This window comes from Mytilus californianus, unplaced genomic scaffold, assembly GCF_021869535.1.
Source record: "Mytilus californianus isolate M0D057914Y unplaced genomic scaffold, xbMytCali1.0.p SCAF_6, whole genome shotgun sequence".
NCBI lineage: Eukaryota > Metazoa > Mollusca > Bivalvia > Mytilida > Mytilidae > Mytilus > Mytilus californianus.
In genome coordinates this window covers 116,399,346-116,420,279 of record NW_026262712.1, presented here as the reverse complement: position 1 = coordinate 116,420,279, position 20,934 = coordinate 116,399,346, and the positions used below count along the sequence as shown (strand labels likewise).

The 20,934-nt window shown below is 32.2% G+C and overlaps 1 long non-coding RNA gene across 1 annotated transcript; it reads left to right on the top strand.

Moving 5' to 3' along the window:
• Window positions 1-977: 977 nt before the first annotated feature.
• LOC127706017 (uncharacterized) lies at window positions 978-5,460 on the top strand. The gene is made up of 3 exons (XR_007984152.1): window positions 978-1,552; window positions 2,422-2,517; window positions 4,942-5,460. It is a non-coding gene; the product is annotated as an uncharacterized LOC127706017 (long non-coding RNA).
• Window positions 5,461-20,934: the final 15,474 nt, after the last annotated feature.

Genomic DNA, 20,934 nt, shown 5'->3' with positions numbered 1-20,934 from the left:
AGTCTAAACCAAACCCTGAATAAACCGGAAACCATGTTCTAAAGTCCCCTCATATCAGATTCAATGCATTTTGAACTTCAGTCTTGAATGAGATTGGTTTACAGATTTCACTGTATAAATATTGTAACTGATATACAGATATGAATTTACTTTACTTTTATACATACAAGTATTTACAGTGTTCTGACATAATTATTTTGTTTGAAATTTCTCAAATAAAAATAATGTTATATTTATTTTCATTGTTTTTCAGTGCAACAGGTATTTTAGACCTGTAGTATAATTGTTGGAAGCTAGGTTGTTGTTTATTTTTATTTATAAGCATTCACTATACATGCTATATATAAATAAGAATATTTCATTAAATAGAATGTTAATGAAAAGGAACATTCTAAAACTATCATGACTATACAAAGACAGATGACATACTTCAAAACTTTTCTCGTCTCTCATGGTACACACACACAAACATATACATTTGTATATAAAGAATAATATTCATATTTATATTTTGTTTCTTTACATTCAAATGTTTATAAAGTTTTACTTTACATTTTCAATATACCAACTGATGTTCTGAAGAAAGGAATATATAAAGGTATCGTCATCTTATGTGACTTTGGACGATAGAATTTCATGAGAGTGGTTGACATTTTCATGCTTTATGCTTCTATTTTAACCAAAAAACTTAACATGAAGGATTGAAATTGACTAACAAGATGTAAAAGAAGCAATATAGACAAATCTATAACCGAAATGATTAAAAAAATGTATTTTATTATTTTTCAAAGAGAGGAAACAGTTTTTCTAGAATAGTAAAAAATTACCATTTTGAAAATTTGCTATGTCTTCGTTGTTATTATGTGTATTGATAAAAGTGAAACTGTTTTGAAAAGGTCTTCACAATGCCTTTAAAATGAGGTAAAGTTTTCTTAGATCAGTTGATTTTAAAAAAATCACTTTCCGTACCTAATAAATTGAATAATTTAGTGAATAAACATGATAAATATTGATTGGAAAAATAAGTCCATGAACAGCAAAAAGTGTTTTTAGATTTCAAAGAGCAAAACAAAAGTATTCTAAATCATTCTTCTTTAAAAAAAAAGTGAGCCAGTGGAACCACCTTGCTCGCAACAAAATTGAGATTGACAGTGTCAAAACTGCTCTGGCGCACCATCAATAAATCAACGACACTCTCTCTACCGCGGTATTGAAACCAGCATTGGTAACCAAACATATTCATACAGATACAGACTACCATTCATCTACATTTAGGAAGTCTGAATAATACTGAAAACTATGGTGTAGAATTTCCAACAGGACTCCTTATTTTATATAAGACAAGGAGTGGTTTATTTTCCCATGGTTGTTACATCATCTTGTCTTTGAATATGCTCGAAGTACAGGGACTTTTATGGAATTCATTGACATGATAGTCAAGCAAGATGTCAACATCTCGTCCAACCCTCTTCCAGCAAAGCCAAAGCTGACCAAGGATCTTCACCCTTTCAAAACAGGCTGTATACAGGACGAGTTATTCCAGTAGGAACAGGTACAAATCTTACAATCAATTTTCATTTGTTCCATATAGTCAATCTGAAATTAGGGGACCAACAATTGATACATTAGCTAGATTAAAAAAAGGGGGGGGGGGGTGGGTGTTGAAGGGGCATGTGAATATTCTTTTACACCTGACCTGTTTCTAAGACATCTTATCTATTTCCTATGGCAAAGTGCAAGCAAATAATATATATCCGTATATACATTGTTCTGTCTTGGGACCATAAAATATTTGATTAAAAAAGCAAGGGGGAGGGTTAGAATGGTCAAAATATTTATGTCCTTGTCAGCTTAGGACAGAATTTTAATTTTCAAGCTATTAACCAGGGTACAATATATATTTATTTTCTGCTTAAAAAAATCAATTTATAGACCAGAATCATGATAATAATCAAAATCTATTTCAACATATTCAATGTTTAGCAGGTCAGGTTTTTATTCTCTTCCCCTAAGTTATATTTTCAGTTCTTACTGGAAGTTGTTCAGCTCTTTGTCTACTAAAAAAAGTTTTATCTCGTGGAAAAGCCTCCTACAAATACATGTTTTACATACAACAAACTGTACATGTAACACTAGACAACTTTATCCTGAGAATAATATTTTTTTAATGAACTAATAGGCCATGGAGACTCAAAAAATCAAAAGCATTGCAAACTTTTGTAAGGTTCAATTTTAGGACCCTACATGTACATGTACAAATGTATGTAGATTACTTATAGAGCCCTTTTTAAAAGAAAAAACATACATTTAAACTACGTGCACAGTGATGCTGCACTACCCTACATTTCCTGTCTGATATATTTTATTTCATGTAAAACAAAATTGAAGAATTATTTATAGTTTAACACTTTTTATTTGTAGGGCTATATATATGCAAGCAATACTCAATTAAGATGAATTTTTGTAAAAGTGACAATAGCCAGGTCAAACTAAATACATGTATAGAAGAAGATATTGGTAAGTTATTATTAACTTATATATTAATTTAACTGTTTGTATAACATGGTAATCATACAAAGTATATGTAATCACTTATATAATAACATAATTATACAATTACATGTTATACATTTGTACATCAGTTTTATTAAACAGGTTTTTGTTAACTTGGTTTTCCCATTGAAAAATCACTTTGCTAATTTTAATTTGTAGTACTATATTGGGCGGCTCCTATAGTTTCCATTCAATAACTAACAATGACTAATGAACTGTTCATACATTCCATTTCAATTATTTTATTTATTAATACGTATTACTTTTACTGTTAAGTCTGTTTTTTGTGATATCCATTTTACGTGACTCTGTATTTATGTATCCCGTCATACTTTGAACGACAAAATTATTTTATGAATTTCAAACGCGCGATTTTACGCCAGTACTTAAAACCTTCCATCCTTTATGGGTGGATTTTACATAGATATATAAAATCGTATAATATAAGCAAAATGAGGATGCTAAATTTGATGTATGCCTTTTTGTGCTTCTTCGTTACCTTTGTTTGTTTTTATAGTGATTAAGATGATAACACAATGTTGACTGCTGTACCCCTAATTTTGACAATTTTACCTATTGTGTCTGTTTGTTTTGTTCATGCATCGTTGTCAATATAATGGAATTTGATGCGACTGTCAAACAAGTGAGAGGTTTATTATCTAGCTATAAAACCAGGTTCAATCCACCATTTTTTTTTACATAAGAAAATGCCTGTACCAAGTCAGGAATATGACAGTTGTTATCCATTCGTTTGATGTGTTTGAACTTTTGATTTTGCCATTTGATTGGGGACTTTCCTTTTTGAATTTAAGATGTTGCAATTGGGCCCCTTTTTAAATTGGTTCACATTGATTTCAAAATGGTCCAAAATTTTTTTTCTTATTTCTACACAACTTGAATTCTTGAGGTTCTTTTGATATACAAAATGCAAATATTTTATATTTAGATTTTTAATTTTGGTCCGGTTTTCAAATTTGTCCACATTTTAAAGTCCAAAGGGTCCAAATTTTAACTTAGTTTAATTTTAACAAAACTTGAACTCTAATTACAATGAATTAGGGTTCTTTGAATGATAAATAGAAATAATCAAATATCCTGAATATAAATATGTACTTAGATTTATGATTTTGGTCCCAGTTTTCAAGTTGGTTCAAATGGGGTCCATAATTTAACTGTTTGATTTCAACAATAATTTTAAAGATGCTGATTCAGCCTGAATCTAACCTGTATTTAGTTTTTGGGCCCTATTATGAAATTGGTTTACATTGAGGTCCAAAGGGTCCAAAATTAAACTAAATTTTAAATCTTAATTTGATCTTGGGGTTCTCTGATATGCTGAATCTATTAAACTTTATCTTTATACCATATTTATTCTGTGTTAGAAACCTATTCTTTGTCGAATATTTAATCCCATTACAAATTTAGAGCTGTTATAGCTTGAATGTCCTGTCCAAACTTGCATTTTTTCTTCATCTTCCACAAAATTTGTCCTTTTCTGAGATAACTGGTGTTATCTTTTTAAATGAAACTTTAGTGAAAAGAAAAGCACAATATGAGGATATTATCTGATGTCAAACATTTTCAAGATGGCCACCAAGGATGGCACAAATTTCAACACTGGTTAATTTAATGAAAATTGTTAATTAGGGATAGTCGTGGTAGTTTGACTTGCTAATCAAAGTAAGGTTGTTTTTTCTTCCAAAATGGCAAACATTTTCAAGATGGCCTTATATGAAAATTGACATTAAGGAATTATAGCACTTTTGACATGCCAACAAAACAATGAAATTTTTTTTAAAGATGGACACAGCAAATAAGGGTAAAATTTTCAATTTGTTGAGTTTGATTTTAAAGAATATTGATATTTAGCTGTACTTTGACACAGAGAACAGATATAAAGATGGCCACCATTTCAAAGATTGTCACTAAAAGTGGTCAAATTTTCACCATTGTCTGTTTTCAATGTAAAATTATATTGAGAGGTAATTTGACATGCCAAACCAAATGGAGGCAATTTTTATTGTTGCAAAGATGTTAAGGGCTATTTGGACATGCTTAAAAGGAGTGGATAATAACTATTCTGCAAAAATGATTTGGCTTTAGTTGGGAGAATTTTGTAACTGCATCCACTTACAGTAAAAGTTGTCAGTTTTATTTCCTGTCAGTGGTATATATGAAATTAAAAAAAAAAGTGGTATGATTGCCAATGAGAACAAATGACATAGAAGTAAAGCTATAGGTCTTCATACGCCATATGGCCTTCAACAATGAGCAAGACCTATACTGCATATATATTCAGCCAATGCCATAAAAGGCCCCAAAATAAGAAAATGAAAAAATATGAAAACTAACAGCCTGATTTATGTATGTATGTTTTGTGGTTTTCAGATCTAGACTCGCAGCTAACCTTTCTGTCAGTGTCAACAACAACTGAACTTTCACAGCAGTCAACATCAGATTGGGAGACTGATAATGCTTCTAACAGAAACAATTTCAACCAACCAAACAAGCAACAGAAACTTTCCAACTTTAAAACATCAGTTAAATCTTCCATGGGATGATGTCTCAAAAAATAACAGTTCATCATTTATGGAGATTTTAATGTTATGGTTTTTCTTTTACAAGAAAGTTAATGTACACTTGTTTTATAGTAAAACCTATAGCCGTTCAAGTATAAAAAAACACATTCAACTTTATTGAAATTTGAAGATTCATATGACTTATTTTAATTCTGTTATCTCCGAGAATGTGATATAGAGCATTATAGGTACAGTAATCTTAACAGCTATCCAATTTCATTCAAAATTCTTTATAAATTTTGCACTGGTATATATAGACTACCTAAGTAATTTGTTTTTCGTCTAGTTATGGGATATTTTTATACCCCACACAACGAGTTGCGGAGGGTATAATGTTTTTGACCCGTCCGTCTGTCCGTCCGTCTGTCAGTCCGTCAGTCCTGTTTCTTGTCATCACAACTCCTCTCAAACCACACAACAGAATTTCACGAAACCTTTTTAGATAATAAGGACATACTATGTAGTTGTGCATATAGACAGGAAATTACGATTCAATTCTTTTTCTAGGAGTCACGGCCCTTTGAACTTATTTACTTTAATGTACTACTGCAACAGTTTGTCATCGCAACTCCTCTCAAACCACACAACAGAATTTCATGAAACCTTTTCAGATAACAAGGACATACTACATAGATGTGCATATCGACAGGAAATTACGATTTAATTTTTTTCCAGGAGTTACGCCCCTTTGAACTTATTTGCCCAATATACTACTGCAACCTTTTGTCATCGCAACTCCTCTCAAACCACACAACATAATTTCATGAAACTGTGTAGATAATAAGGACACACTACGTCGATGTGCATATTGACAGGAAATTATGATTCCATTTTTTTTTCTGATACAATTTTTTATTTTATTTCTCCAATGACAATGTGGGGACGTGGGGTATGTGAACGCGCTCACTAAGGTTCTTTCATTTTAGAAGCATTTATGATTTTTATGTTTGTATTGACCACATTGCAGCAACATAGATATAGGTACCTGGCAAATCTTGCCTTGTTAGCATACTAGGCTCAAAGGGTCATAAAAAAATTTCCATCACTAAGTGTCTGTTAAAATCATCTGTTTACAGTTTTCACTTTTAAATCATCATCTTAATAACTTTAGAAGAAGTGTCATACATATATATATATATGTATACAAAATTTAAAAACTTTTCAATATATATATATATATATATATATATATATATATATATATATATATATATATATATTGATAAAAACTATCAACATGACAAGATCTAAATACCCAAAATTTTTCTGAAAAATTGGACATAACATCGATGAGCTATTGTCCCTGAAATGTGTAAATTTACAAATTTTCACAGTTTTCTGCTACCTACTATCCGACAACTATATCAATATATTATAAGAATAAATTGCAAAAGTGGTCAGAAGAAACTTTTTTTTTACAGTCTGAACTTATTCTTAATTGTTTAACTTCTAATTTAAATTGATTGCGTTTGAAATATGTGTTTTTTTTATCGTTTTAGGTGCACAATTTGTCAATACGATCTATTTCGGCTCCTGGGAGCCTCTAGATTTATAATGAATAATTTGTATTTATGTATGATTATTTTCTTAATGTATTAAATGAAACATTAATTATTCTTTTCCATTTGTTTATAAGTCCAGATCCTATCATATGTCAGTAGTTACAAATTAGACGGCAAAATTGAGAAAATTTGAATATGCAGGTTACCCCATTTTGTTGTGGCATATACCAGACACCAACATTATTTGCCGAGCTTGATATTTTTTTTGATTGGGTATATATAGTTATACTTTGCAAGTAGATATGTTGTTTTACAATAATAAACGGGTCTTGGAGTATTTTGTCTCTGAAAGATGACCAAAATCAGCCATTTTGGACATGTAGCTAAATAAGACATATTGAAACAGTTAGATTATACATACACTTAATAGACAGCATTGTTAATTCTATGCATTCTTACCCTTAAAGTGATGTATTACTAGGAACAACTATCAAAAAATTATAAATGTTACCATATTTTTTTATTTAAACCAGCGAAATATGCCAAAAAAGGCTTATTTTTGCTGTTTTCGAGCAATTTCATCTGTTAAAACATGGCGCTCAAAAAATATCCAGATCGGTTTAATATTTACCCAAAAAAATTTGTGTGGTTATTTAAAGTACTAAGGTGCACCAATATGCCAAATATGAACTCATTTGGAAAAAGTGACATTCGGACGGTTTTGCATGGTTTTCTGGCAGATTGGCTCTTAAGTCAGGAACCTGACTTTCAGTGGTTGTCGTTTGCTGATGTTGTTCATAAGTGTTTCTCGTTTCTCGTCTTTTATATATATTAGGCATCGGTTTTCCTGTTTGAATTGTTTTACACTAGTCATTTATGGAGTCCTTTATAGCTTGTTGTTCGGTGTGATCCAAGGCTCCGTGTTGAAGGCCATACTCAAAATCACGGTAAATCATGTTTGCGAGTGCTTATCCTTGTCCTAAGCCTTAACTGCACCTGGTATCGCAGCACAGAATACTAACGCCAACTAAAAATCAATTGTAAATGGCATAACTCAATCGATCGGTACGAAGCACACAACAAATCTAACACAAAAAACAATTAACACAAAGCACCGATATAAGAGCACTACAATTACTAAAAGATAGATCAAAGCCAGTTGAAACCAATTAAAACATCAAGTTCTCCCAGATTGAAGTATCAGTCAGTACACAGTACATCCAATGGATGGGTAACGGATGAACTATATATATATATATTTATTTACGTTTACACATTTAAACAAGAATCAATTTATTATTTTATAAAGCTAAATTCAATGTTCGCGAATTTTCTTTTAATTTTCACGCAATTACTATCATTTGTTTTAATAGAAAATACATGGTTTATGTACGGAACCTAAAGGAACATAGTTTAGTTTATGTCCTATACATATTTTGTTACATAATCTATAATTATGTTTATATTGTTTTTCCTTTTAAAGTTTTTTTGTCAGAATGTGTCTTAAATTTCGTTTCATTTTATAGGCAATCATCGATGTTTTTGTGAATGCCAGCGTTTCAGAAGTGTTTACCTAATTGGATTCTGCAGGGATTATATTTAGTAGTTATTACAAGAGAAGTATCATAAACAAAGTTTCCCTAGTGTAGTTGAAAACAAATTTCGTCTGTCTCCGGTGAAGGCTTCGTTGAAGCAAGACATGATTTCAGTATCATTGTTACCCTTCTTTATCAAATTCTGTTTGAACTTCAACAGAATTTCTCTAAGGTCATTAACAATGTTTGATGATTTTCTGTAACGAATTACTTTTCCCCGGATAAATTTTTAAACACAGACTACTTCTGGGAGCTTTTCTATGCAGATATAGAAAGAAATTTGTTGGATTGAAATGGGTATACATATCTTATTCAAAATGTATATTGCTTGCATGATTTCTACTGCCTTTAAAGAAATAAACGGCTAGAAATGTTCTATTTGATTCTGAAATTTTATATTTAAGTTTAGGGAATTTAAGATGGCTTTTAGCCGTTTCAAAAAGTTCTACGTATTCGTGTCATTCCTTCGTTCATGTATCTTGCATAACAGTTCATGTATCTTGCATTATAAAAAATTTCCTTCATTATACAATGTAATAAAATAACACTACATTCAGGTGCACAGGAAGCATCACTTGGTATAATTTATTATTACGTTCATAGATATTGTAATGCAGAACATTTCCCAGGAGGAAAATTAAATCATCTGCAGAGGAATATTTTAGATTATATTGGGATTTAGCATTTGCGTCGTAAAATACTCCTACTGCTGAACGAATTTCTTTAACTGGACAGTTGTTAAGGACCGGACGTTATGTCAAAACTTGATGCAGTTATCTTGATTGCTTGTCTCTATTTTTGGATAAAATCAGCAGAATTTCTGATATAGGTATAGTGTTGTTTTACTATTGACACAAGGAAATAATCACCTACCCGTAAATAATAATTTAGATGATTTCCTCAAACTTCATCCAATCAATGTTGAGGAACTGAAATATTTACAGAGACCAAATGCATTTAGAAACCTCAGGTTTTATCTATTCGACCAATAGTTTAAAAATGACATCAGGCCTGTAATTTATTTCCGACAATTATATCAAATAATAAAATAAAATATTTCATTGTTTCCCTACAAGAGAAACATTTTTTTATAATGCCAGATACATGGATTACGGTATGATAATCCGCCATGGTAAAAGACACGAATCAGAAGAATTTTTTGAGGTTAAAAGTCATCACAATTCCTCATATTTACATATGGAATTTTAGAATATACTGCTACATTCATTTGTTCAAAAGGAGAAGTAAAAATCCGCTAATGAGAACTATGTATCCGTATTCTCCAGCAGCCGGTTGTATGAAAGGTTCATTAGCTTAACTGCTTAATGAGTCATTAAGACTTAATGGTTCATTAAGTTCTTAATAGGACATAAGTTAATGAGTCCATTAAAATGTGTAGCACGAAGCAAAATTTTATTGCTCATTAACTAATGAACATCTAATAAAGGATGCGTCATTAAACTATCATTAAATATTGGTTTTCCCCTAAGTATTTCCCACAATTCCATTTCAAAGTTGTAAACATTCGCAGTCTACAAGGTTATCACCAACAACAATGAAGATGTCTGCTAGTGGTTCTAAAATGCACATAAATAGATCCAAATATTTGAATCAACTGAAATAACCTTTATCACGGTACTGGTACAGCAAAACATCTCATTATTAAAAGACAAATTTAAGTCTAGTCACGGTACACTTCCATGACAGATGAAGAAAAAGCGTTTGGTATGGGAGCACATTACCGTAAGGGTAAACCCTTTAGGTGTGTGCCGCAGAAATTAAAACAAAATGGTCCAACTTGCATCAAGTGGCAAAAAAGGCATTTACGGAAAAGGTCCGTGACCACTAGAGAACTGGCGGAGGTCCACCGTTCAAACCTTTGTCCGAGACACAATAGAAAATAGTGGATATCTACAAGGATTGCCCGGGTTTGGGGGTGGAATCACCAATTGATGCAACTGACAAGGATTCCAGTCTTGCTACAACGGGTTGTGCTAAAATGAGAAACGCAATAAACGAAACGAAACGAAATGAAATAAATTCAATTTATATTATGAAAAAAAGTACAGCACATATATGTATACATATATGCTAAAATTATAAACGAAAAACAATTATGACAGACAGCTACGGTCAACAACAACCGAGTTAAAAGCTCCTGATTAGGGTCAAGCACATAAAGAATGCGACAGGGTTAGCCAAGGGACCAACATATAGAATTCCCCAGCCTATCAACTGGAAAAAGAATTTCAAGTTACTGATGGATGCAGTTGAGGACTATGCAAGGAAATGGGTAAAGCGCGAACCAGACGAACCAGAACTGGACACTTTGTCTGAATGGATCAAAGCTATTCGATCATGCATTCAGAAGCGCATTCAAAAACTACGATGCAATATGAGCACAAGAGTTACTAACCCTTTCAAAAATCAGGATGTTGTGGATGCTTTATCCTCTTTGCATGACAAATATGTTGTTGTTCCAGCAGATAAAGCCTCCAATAATATTGTCTTCATATGTAAAAACCATTATTTGCAATGTCTTACAACAGAGCTTGGAATAAATAGAACTACTGGTAACCCTACATATTCTTTAACATCATTTACCAAGGACGAAATTTTACAAAATCATAATTCTGTCCTTCTTTCTTTTGGTATCAACATCAAAGTAAACGAAGAAAATTTACCATCATTATACTGGATACCAAAACTACACAAAACTCCATATAAAGAACGATACATAGCTGGGTCATCAAAATGTTCGAATAAACACCTTTCTAAAGTACTGACTACTATTCTTTCTACAGTTAAAGATGGGCTTCAAAAATATTGTGATGAGATATTTTCTACCAGTGGTGTTTACCAGATGTGGATTCTCAAAAAATCGAAAGATCTACTGCTTAATCTTCGATCACAATCTTTGCATTTTGCAGCAACATAAAGACTTTTGATTTTTCTACGCTTTACACTACTATTCCCCATGCTCAGTTGAAAGATCGACTTCACCATCTCATTAAACAGAGCTTTTTCTATAAAAATGGGAATCGTAGATACAAATTTCTTGTTTTGGGTTACAATAATTCATATTTTGTGAAAAACCACACTGAATCTACCAGAAAATATACTGAAGATGATATTATCAAAATGCTGGACTTTTTGATTGACAATATATTTGTTGAGTTTGAAGGATTTATATTTCAACAGACAGTCGGTATTCCAATGGGAACTAATTGTGCACCCCTACTGGCCGATTTGTTTTTGTACTCGTATGAAGCAGAATTCATTCAGAACCTTCTAAAAGACAAAACGAAAAAGCACCTTGCGAAATTCTTTAATTTTACTTTCCGATATATTGATGATGTTCTATCATTGAATAACCCATATTTCAGCCAATACTTACATCTCATATATCCCAGTGAACTTGAAATTAAGGATACTACTGATACTAGAAGGACTGCATCATACCTTGATCTTTTCCTCAATATTGACACAGATGGACGACTTCACACGAAAATCTATGATAAACGGGACGATTTCAACTTCCCAATTATCAATTTCCCATTTCTCAGCAGTAACATACCCTCTGCCCCTTCGTATGGTGTTTACATATCTCAATTGATACGTTATTCTCGTTCTTGTTCACACTATACGGACTTCATATACAGGAGTGTGCTCCTTACGCAGAAACTGCTCCAACAAAGTTATGAGGAGGACAGATTAAAAATGACACTCCGTAAATTTTAAGGACACCTTCACCAATTGGTTGATCCATACGATGTGTCTCTGTCTAAACTAACTAAGAACATTTTTACCACGTGTTAGATTGTGGTTTGTCATTACGTCGTCTGATCTTTTAATTACCGAACGTGACTTATTCCCGATTGTGACTGTTTTGCTGAGTGTGAAACCGCATTGCTATAAGACGTGTCACGGTACCTTTCAATCCCAAATTCATGTATTTAATTTTGATGTTATATTTGTTGTTCTCGTCGGATTTTGTCAAATGTCTTAACGTCTTTTCTGTTATATTCGTGTGTTATGGTAAAGATAATTAATCACCCCCTTCATTAATTAGATTTTAGTTTGGTTCAAGGAAATTTATACGATATATTTGGTTTACAGTTTGATTCAGAAGAAACACCGACATAGCTAGATAATACAATTAATTATCTAATTACTACCATTTGATATTAATAAGTATTGTAATTTTCATTGTTATTAATAAATGTAATGTCAGTATTACAAATCTAATCTTTAATCATTCCTAATCCTATCTTATTTTTGGGAAATATTTTTACAAATTCAAATGTGATGTCACTTTGTGTGTTGTTTTAGAATTTCAAATGTGACGTCACTTTGTGCGTTGAGGCTTTGGCTAACTAGGCTGTGTATTTTTTATGTGTTGGATTAAGTTGTTTTATGTAATGTATCCGTTTTTATTCTGTAGTTAGTCCCCACTTTGGTTTTATCATGTATATCTATTATATAGTCATTTTTTTATAAAATTAACTGTTTGCAAAATTATAAAATATTCTAAATAATAAGGATGTTCTTGTCCCAGGCAGAAAACCCTGGCCGTGTTAGGCGCAACTTTTTGGAAGTTTTGGTCCTCGGTGCTCTTCAGCTTTGTACTTGATTTGGCTTTCAAACTTTTTTCATCTGAGCGTCACTGGTTGGTCTTGTGTGGACGAGACGCACGTCTGGCGTATTGAATTTTAAGCCTAGTACCTTTTGTTAGCTATTATTCGTGTTTTTCTTTGTCCTATATGTTCTCCCATTTATTTGTATTGTGGTCCTGTCATGTGATGTTGTCGTTTTGGTGTTGTGTTTGACGTTGCCATAAAAGCGGGAGGTTTGGCATGCCACAAAACCAGGTTCAACCCACCATTTTTTTCTTAAAATGTCCTGTACCAAGTCAGGAAAATGGCCATTGTTATATTATAGTTAGTTTCTGTGTGTGTTACATTTTAATGTTGTGTTTTTGTTGTTTCGTTGTTCTCCTCTTATATTTGATGCGTTTCCCTCAGTTTTAGTTTGTAACCCGGATTTGTTTTTATCTCTATCGATTTATGAGTTTTCGAACAGCGGTATACTACTGTTGCCTTTATTTAAATATGTTTGCAAAATTGTCCGATTTGTAAAATGTACACGTGTAGAGGAGGATCTGCTAACTCTTTCCAGGCACATAGGATCAAACATGATTATTTTTTTGGTAGGATTCGTGTTGCTCAGTCTTAGGTTAACTAGTGATTTGTAAACTTGTTTGTTTTTTGGCCTGGTTTTTGGTTTATTGCCATGGTACTGTAAGTTTTTCTTCGAGTTTTGAAGTGTCCTCTTCCTCTTTTGTTTACAAATTTTTGGTATACTGGCAAACCAATATTATAGTCTCTTAGTCTAACATATAGTTCTAAGGGTTCCGGTTATGTCGTGCTTGTGTGGTGCTTGCTATTCCAGTGCACGGTTGTTGTATGTTGTCTAACATCTTTGTAATGCAAATTGCCTATGGTTTCAGTAGTACTCTTAAAGTCTTAGAAACCCCGGTAAACAATATTTAAACTGTAATTTACTGGTGATATAAAAATTAGAAGATGTAATATGATTGCCAGTAAGACAACTCTCTATCGGAGACCAAAATGAAATAGAAGGTTGGCAACTATCGCTCACTGTACGGTCTTCAACAATGAACAAAACCTTACCGTATAAATCGAAATGACAAATGAGTAAAACAATTCAAACGAGAAAACTAACGGCCTGATTTAAGTACCAAACAATAACCGAAATACGCGGTTAAAGCAGTGCCAAATGACGGGTGTTGATTACCCCTCTCCCCAAAAAAAAAAAATATTTCGCTCAGTCCGAGATTTTTTTTATCTACAATAGCAGAGGTGCGTTATGTTTTCTGGTCTGTTCGTTCGTTCGTCCTTCCGTCAGGCCGGCCTGAAACAGATGCTTTGGTCAAGGAAGTTTTTGTCTCGCCTGATTTCTGTCGCAGAAAGTGAGACTTAGTTATAGTGATCCGGCGGGGGCGGCTGCTATTGACTAAAACGTTCAATATTTCAGAAGGTAAAATATCTGGATGCATCATAATTTGTACAAAGATGTCTAGTGTTACTAACTTTCCATTTGTCATATGACCATTGTTCTTGACTTTAGTTTTATGATTCAGTGAACTTTTTTAGGTCCGTTAATTTTCTCGTATTATAAGTAATATGATGACAATATCTGGTATGTGTGTTACTTATATATAAGGTCACCATGCCTCTAATTTTGTCGTTTTTAAAATGCTATAAGATAGTAGAACTATATTTGGTGTATGGAATAATATATATATATAAATATAATATATAAGGTTTGTATGTCTGTCTGGCAAATGTTATTTGACCTAGACCTTATTTTCATGGATCATCGGTCAATGTTTAATTTTTTTTATGAGGTTTGGTACTGAGAAACTTTTTTTGTTTTTTGTGGTGTATGCAATTATTGTACAGATTACGTGTCAGTGTGAAAGAGTTTATCTCACCTTGAACTTGACTAGTGTACATTCATCATTTTGATTAATTCAATGGAAATGATTGTGGTATAAACTTCTCTTTTTATACTTTCAATATAAATTCAATTATGAACAATGAACAGGCGAGACATTTTAGTGTTACCATAATGGCTGATGAAGTAAAAACCAATAACTTGAAAATTAGTACACATGTTCCTTAATATGATATTTCTATTTTGTATGTTGAATTAAGATTTTAACCCAATTTTTTTGGTTCACTGAACTACAAAATGTGATAGCGTAAAGCTGATCAAAACGGTACACTTTCAGCAAAGTTAAAGATTTTGGTGAGGGTACATGTAGTTGATTATGATGTTGAAGTCAAAACTACAAATGGTCGATCTGTTCTTTGTACTGTTAACACATTTTCCTGTTTCAATAGATCTTGGTTATGACCGTTGGACACCAGAGATAGCGCACTCCATAGTGAAAACATGTCGGAAATTGTCGACTTTGGGCGGCACAATTATGGACAGCGTATAAAAATGCAGAGCTTACAAATTCAGATTTGTTTTGTTCTCAGTGTTATAAGAGGGTACCCAAACCAAATTTTACCCCAAAATCCCTGTATTCTCTTTTATTAAAATACAGATAAGTCCTTCTCGAATCAGTCTCATATCATTTGGATAAGAATTGTCTACAGTTATATGTTCACGGAATAAAGTAACACAATCACGTGAAAACTTTTTCAGTTGCTGAAAGTTGAGAGTTGATGATGGAAATCGTTTTTCTTTTTCTTATTGGGGAGATGATAATGCGAATACTATAGTAATATTCCCGGAGAAAAATGAATATTAAATAGAATGGTACATGTATATGATTTATATATTTTGGATTGATTTTTTACCGATTTCGAGATAGAAAAGGACAACCCCAAGTCCGCTGGATCGGCAATTTTCTTTCTTTTTAGTGAGTTTGTTTTTACATCCCATGCCTCAAGCAAGAGCCTCCTTATGGGATTTGTGATTATGTGATTACTTGGCCGTCTTTATAGTGATTATTTGATTACCAGACCAAATATTTCATGATTTGTTGATTATTGATAATCTAGATATAGGAAGATGTTGTATGAGTGCCAATGAGACAACTCTCCATAGGACTGTATTTTTGATTATTTGAATATCTTGTTTAAAAAAATAATTAATGATTATGTGATTATATTGGAAAAAAATTTGTGATTATGTGATTACTTGGACACCCCCATAAGGGACCTCAAACAAGTCTCTAAAAAAGGCAGTCAGACGTTAAAGCAATCTCGGACTAGCATTCTTTATGCTGTTTGTTATTATACCATTTAATAAACCATGTGTATTTACTTTTTTATCGGGTTGATACCCGTGGTTGATATTTGATTAAAAAAAAACGCATCAGGACCAAGATAGTGCCCGTAATCGCTACCAATCTAAGTTTTATATGACATGTCATTTACTAGTAGAAAATAGTAGTTTGACAGGTGGAAATGAACTTGGATCAACTTGTAGGCAAACTGTGTCATTTGTAACAAGGAGCTCCACAAAGAAAGCCTGTGGTCTGTTGGTTGCTTGCTGTAATTTGTCTCTTAATAAATTACATATGCAGCCTATATTTTCTTTGCTAAATCTGTACCTCCTTCTAACTTCTTCGTCGCGTATTTGATCAACCCGTTCTCTATAAATGCGGTGATGTCTTTGGCGTCAAAGTTAGGCAAACAAAATATTGGCTGCCATTTTTAATGCTAATGAACGCTTAATGATGCCCCCTGTGCATCATTAAATAAATTGATTTTAAATGACAGCTTAGTGAACTTTTACTGCATTAAACTATTTGTAAAACAGTTTAAATGACACATTAGTTAATGACGCACTAATGACACTTTAATGAGCCGTTAAATTTAATGAAACGTTCGTACAACCGGTTGCAGTTGATTCGTAGTAATTCGTTACATAATATCAACAAACAATGATAATGACCTTAGAGAAATTTCCCTGAAGTTCAAACCGAATTTGATAAATAGGCGTAACCATGATACTTAAATCATGCCTTGTTACTTTACAGTGACTCAACGGTTATACGGTTGAAGTAGTTCCTTACCCAATTACATATTAATCAGCAGCAAGGATATGTATGAGACCTATATCAAATGTTATGTACGCTTGATAATGTAGTATCCAATGACAGACACATTGACACATTGACACATCATGACATCAACACATCGACACATCAACACTTTAACACATTGACAAATAGACACAGCGTACGGCGTTATATTTCAATTTGACACAGCCTACTACAGTAGATTCCTAGTTTATACAGCTTTACGTCCTATTTCACTTACCATGAAGCCAGAGGACCATAGATTCAAATGTGGCACAGCACAAAGCGTGTAATTGTTCTTTATCAAAGCCTAGCTATGGCGACATATTGATCTTAAACCAGTTTCAGTGAGTCGAAGTGTCGATATGTCGTTGTGTCAATGTGTTAAAATGTCGATGCATCAATGTGTCTATTGGTCTATGTGTCAATGTGTCAATGTGTCGACGTTTCAATGTGTCGATGTGTCGATGTGTCGATGTGTCTATGTGTCGATGTGTTTAGGTGTGTATGTGTCCAGGTTAGCGATTAAATGTAACGCCGATTTACTAAACTAATCCACTGATGAGAACTATTTCTTCCGTATTCTCCAGTTGATCCGTGGTTACAATATATCAACAAACAACGATAATGACTTTAGAGAAATTCCCTTGAATTCGAATTTCAAACATAATTTGATAAAGAGGGTTAGTCATGGTTATCATGTCTTGCTTCTTTTACCAAAGACAGGAGAAATTTGTTTTCACACTAGAGAAGGAAACGCAGCGAGGACATTTCTTCTTTTATATTTACTCAATATAATCCTTGTATAGGCCGCTTACGTAAACAATTCCTGAAACACTGACATCACCTACGGGATAATGTGGTGTGCAATCAAGTATTCACAAAAACACCGATGGTTGCTTATAAATGTACAGAAATTTATCAGATATTCTGACATTGACCAAAGTAAAAAAATACAATAAAAAGAAAACATATAGAGGACAATCCCTGATGATGGCTGGCCTATATAACAATAATGTATTCATCATATAGAAAAATACCACCGAAACACTAGACTAGTGTAGGATTGATACAAACGTATTATGATAAATAACATATATCATTAATACACATATCAAAATGTCTTATCAGATTGAATTTATCTATTCATAAGTGTAGGACATCAGTTTAACTTATGCATGTTTTATGTTCAATTGGGTTCCGTACATGAACCATGTTTTTTTTTAAAAAGACAGTAATTGCGATAAGATGAAGAGGGAATCCTAGGACCTTGGGATTATTAAACTGTTCATATGTAATTACAGTGTTAAATTGATAACCGCTATGGAATAAGAATATTCAAAGGATCAGTAGACAACATCACTGTAAAAAATAGGATTTGCTATCACGTCTTTATCAGTTGAAAATGAATTACCAGTTATACATATATTACGTCCACTGAAAACGCCAATACAGAAATGATTGTGAAATATACACACCCTAAAAAGGTCCCATAAGAAAATCACCGTTTATGAAAAAGAAATTTGGACTGATAAGTCATCGTTATGTCGTCAATATTTGTAAAGAGTTAACTTTCTAAACTGAAATATATAAATCTAATATAGGAAAGTTATTGTTGTTTATGTTTGATTCCTGCAAAGTAAGTATTGTAGGGTAAATTTTGGAGTATACGTAGAACATTCTTGAACGCAAACATATCATCAAGATAACGTGTCGTTGAATTGATCAATTGCATTAAATTAAGTCAGATATGTACTGAGTTTTTTTGTAATCATATTAAAAGCATTGTGAAGGTAGTTTTGTGCTAATGGTTTGTTTACAAACGTGCATCTATAAAAGATAATCAGAACCATCGCTAAATATACCGTCTTCGAGAATAGAAAAACATGTGCACTTGGAAGGCATGACCGTGTAATTTGACAATGCACGTGAATTGAACATTTACTCTTTTTTTTATATATGAAACTAGTCGGAAGACTATAAATTTAGTCAAATGGGCCATTATGGGGCAAGAAAAGTAAAGTACAAAGATCACACACATCAACCGAACGGAAAACAACTGTCATATTGATGATATTCACTACAAAAGTCTAAAAGTCTGAAAAGACCAGTTTTTGTCTTAATTTGCATGAACTTTTACTCGACATTCTCCAAAAGTATGACTTGTGTCTTAATTTTTCTTGACAAATTCTCATTTATATTAAATTTGTATGAAATTTACTCGACATATTCTCGACATTCTGAATATGGTCTTAAAATTTCTTGACAAATTCTTGACATTTGAATATTGTCTTGAAATTTCTCGACATATTCTCGACATTCTTAATTTTTCTCAGGATGGCTTGACATATTCTGAACATTTTGAATTGTGTCTTAAATTTACTTGACAGTTCTGAGTTTTACAAATCATGACCAATATTCATGATATAACTTTAATCTTTATTTCTTTTTATATGATATACTGTTGTTTCAAGTTACACTTCTTTACAACAAAAATAAAAGTTGGGCATGTAAAATAATTGAAAATTTGGGTATATAAATATTTTTACAAATGCAAATATGGCTATGAAATCTAAAGTATAAAATAATTCAAAGGTGGGTGTGTTGATATTAAACAATTAAGAATTTCAATGTGGGTTTTTAAATAATTACAAATTTTGATTCCTAAATCTTAGAAATTAAATGATTCAAACCAATCATACTGTAGACATATTTCATTCTACATTCATAATATTCAATGTTGATATGGTAAATAATTATTATACCAAAATGTGGTTTGTATAAATAGCAAATTATGATGATATACAAATCATTCATTTAACAGAAGAAAAATTTGTGTAATGTCATCTGTTGGAATATATTAAGTATAACACATGGACAGGATGTTCCCCATAAAATTAAGGTATTCCACACCCCAGAGTACACGCAACTGTCAAATAGAAGTTATTGCTTTACCTGTAATCAGCCATACAACTTATCAGTTGACCGACCATGCCACTACAATTTAAAAAGTTTGTTGATAGATGAAAATGAAAATCATCATTTTGATGAAAAAAAATTGAATTGAAATGGATTTTCTTCATCAAAATTATGAAGTTAATTATTTTAACAAAAAAACAAATTGAACAATTCCCAAAGATTAAAAGAAAATTATTATCTACTCCAGGAATAATAAAAAAAATGTATTTATAATGGGTCCCATCAATGATTTCTATAGAAATCATCGGTCTTATGAAATGGTTTTCAAACAGACATGCATAATATAGATCTAAACATTTTTTTCTTTTCAGGAAGGAGTTATCACAAATATTTATTTTTGCTAAAAAATTATAAAATTCAACACTCAAATTTGAATAAAAAATGTTTTTGGGTTGTTCTAAAAAATGAATAAGGTTTTTGAATCAAGATGGGAACAAATTCTTTGACCTAAACGAAAGCCCCCCCCCCACCCCCTCTTTTTTTAGCCACACAAACCCAAAAGATGAATTGTGGGGTCCAAAAGAGATACAAGACACCTATTTTAGTAAAGCAAATTTGACTGGCAGTTTTGCGAATGGCAAAAATCTAAATGCTGTTTGTCAATACCTTCGACTTATATTCCAAGTGAAAACAATTACTTAAATGTTTAATAAAAATAAATCAAAATTAAACTACATGGGGGATTATTCAGGGTATTCCAACTTAGTTGCACCAAAAGGGTATCTTACTATACCAAATTAATCCTTGATTCTTCAAAGTTTAGTTTAGCCATAATAAAAAGGAGTATATAACAGCAATAGAATGTCATAAACAGTGCAGAATAAGTCTGTTCACATTTCAGGCGAAATTTATACTGTTGAGATAGTGTCAAGACATATTTAAGACTGTCAAGAATGTGTCGAGACATTATTTAGAATGTCAAGAATATGTCGAGACATATTCAGACATTATTAAGAATGTCAAGAATATGTCAAGACAGATCGAGACAAATTTAAGACAGTCAAGAATTGGTCGAGACTAATCCAGACTCTTATCAGATGATACAGGAAGTGTCGAGAAATTTTAAGACAATGTTCATACTGTCAAGGCACTTGTCAAGAAAA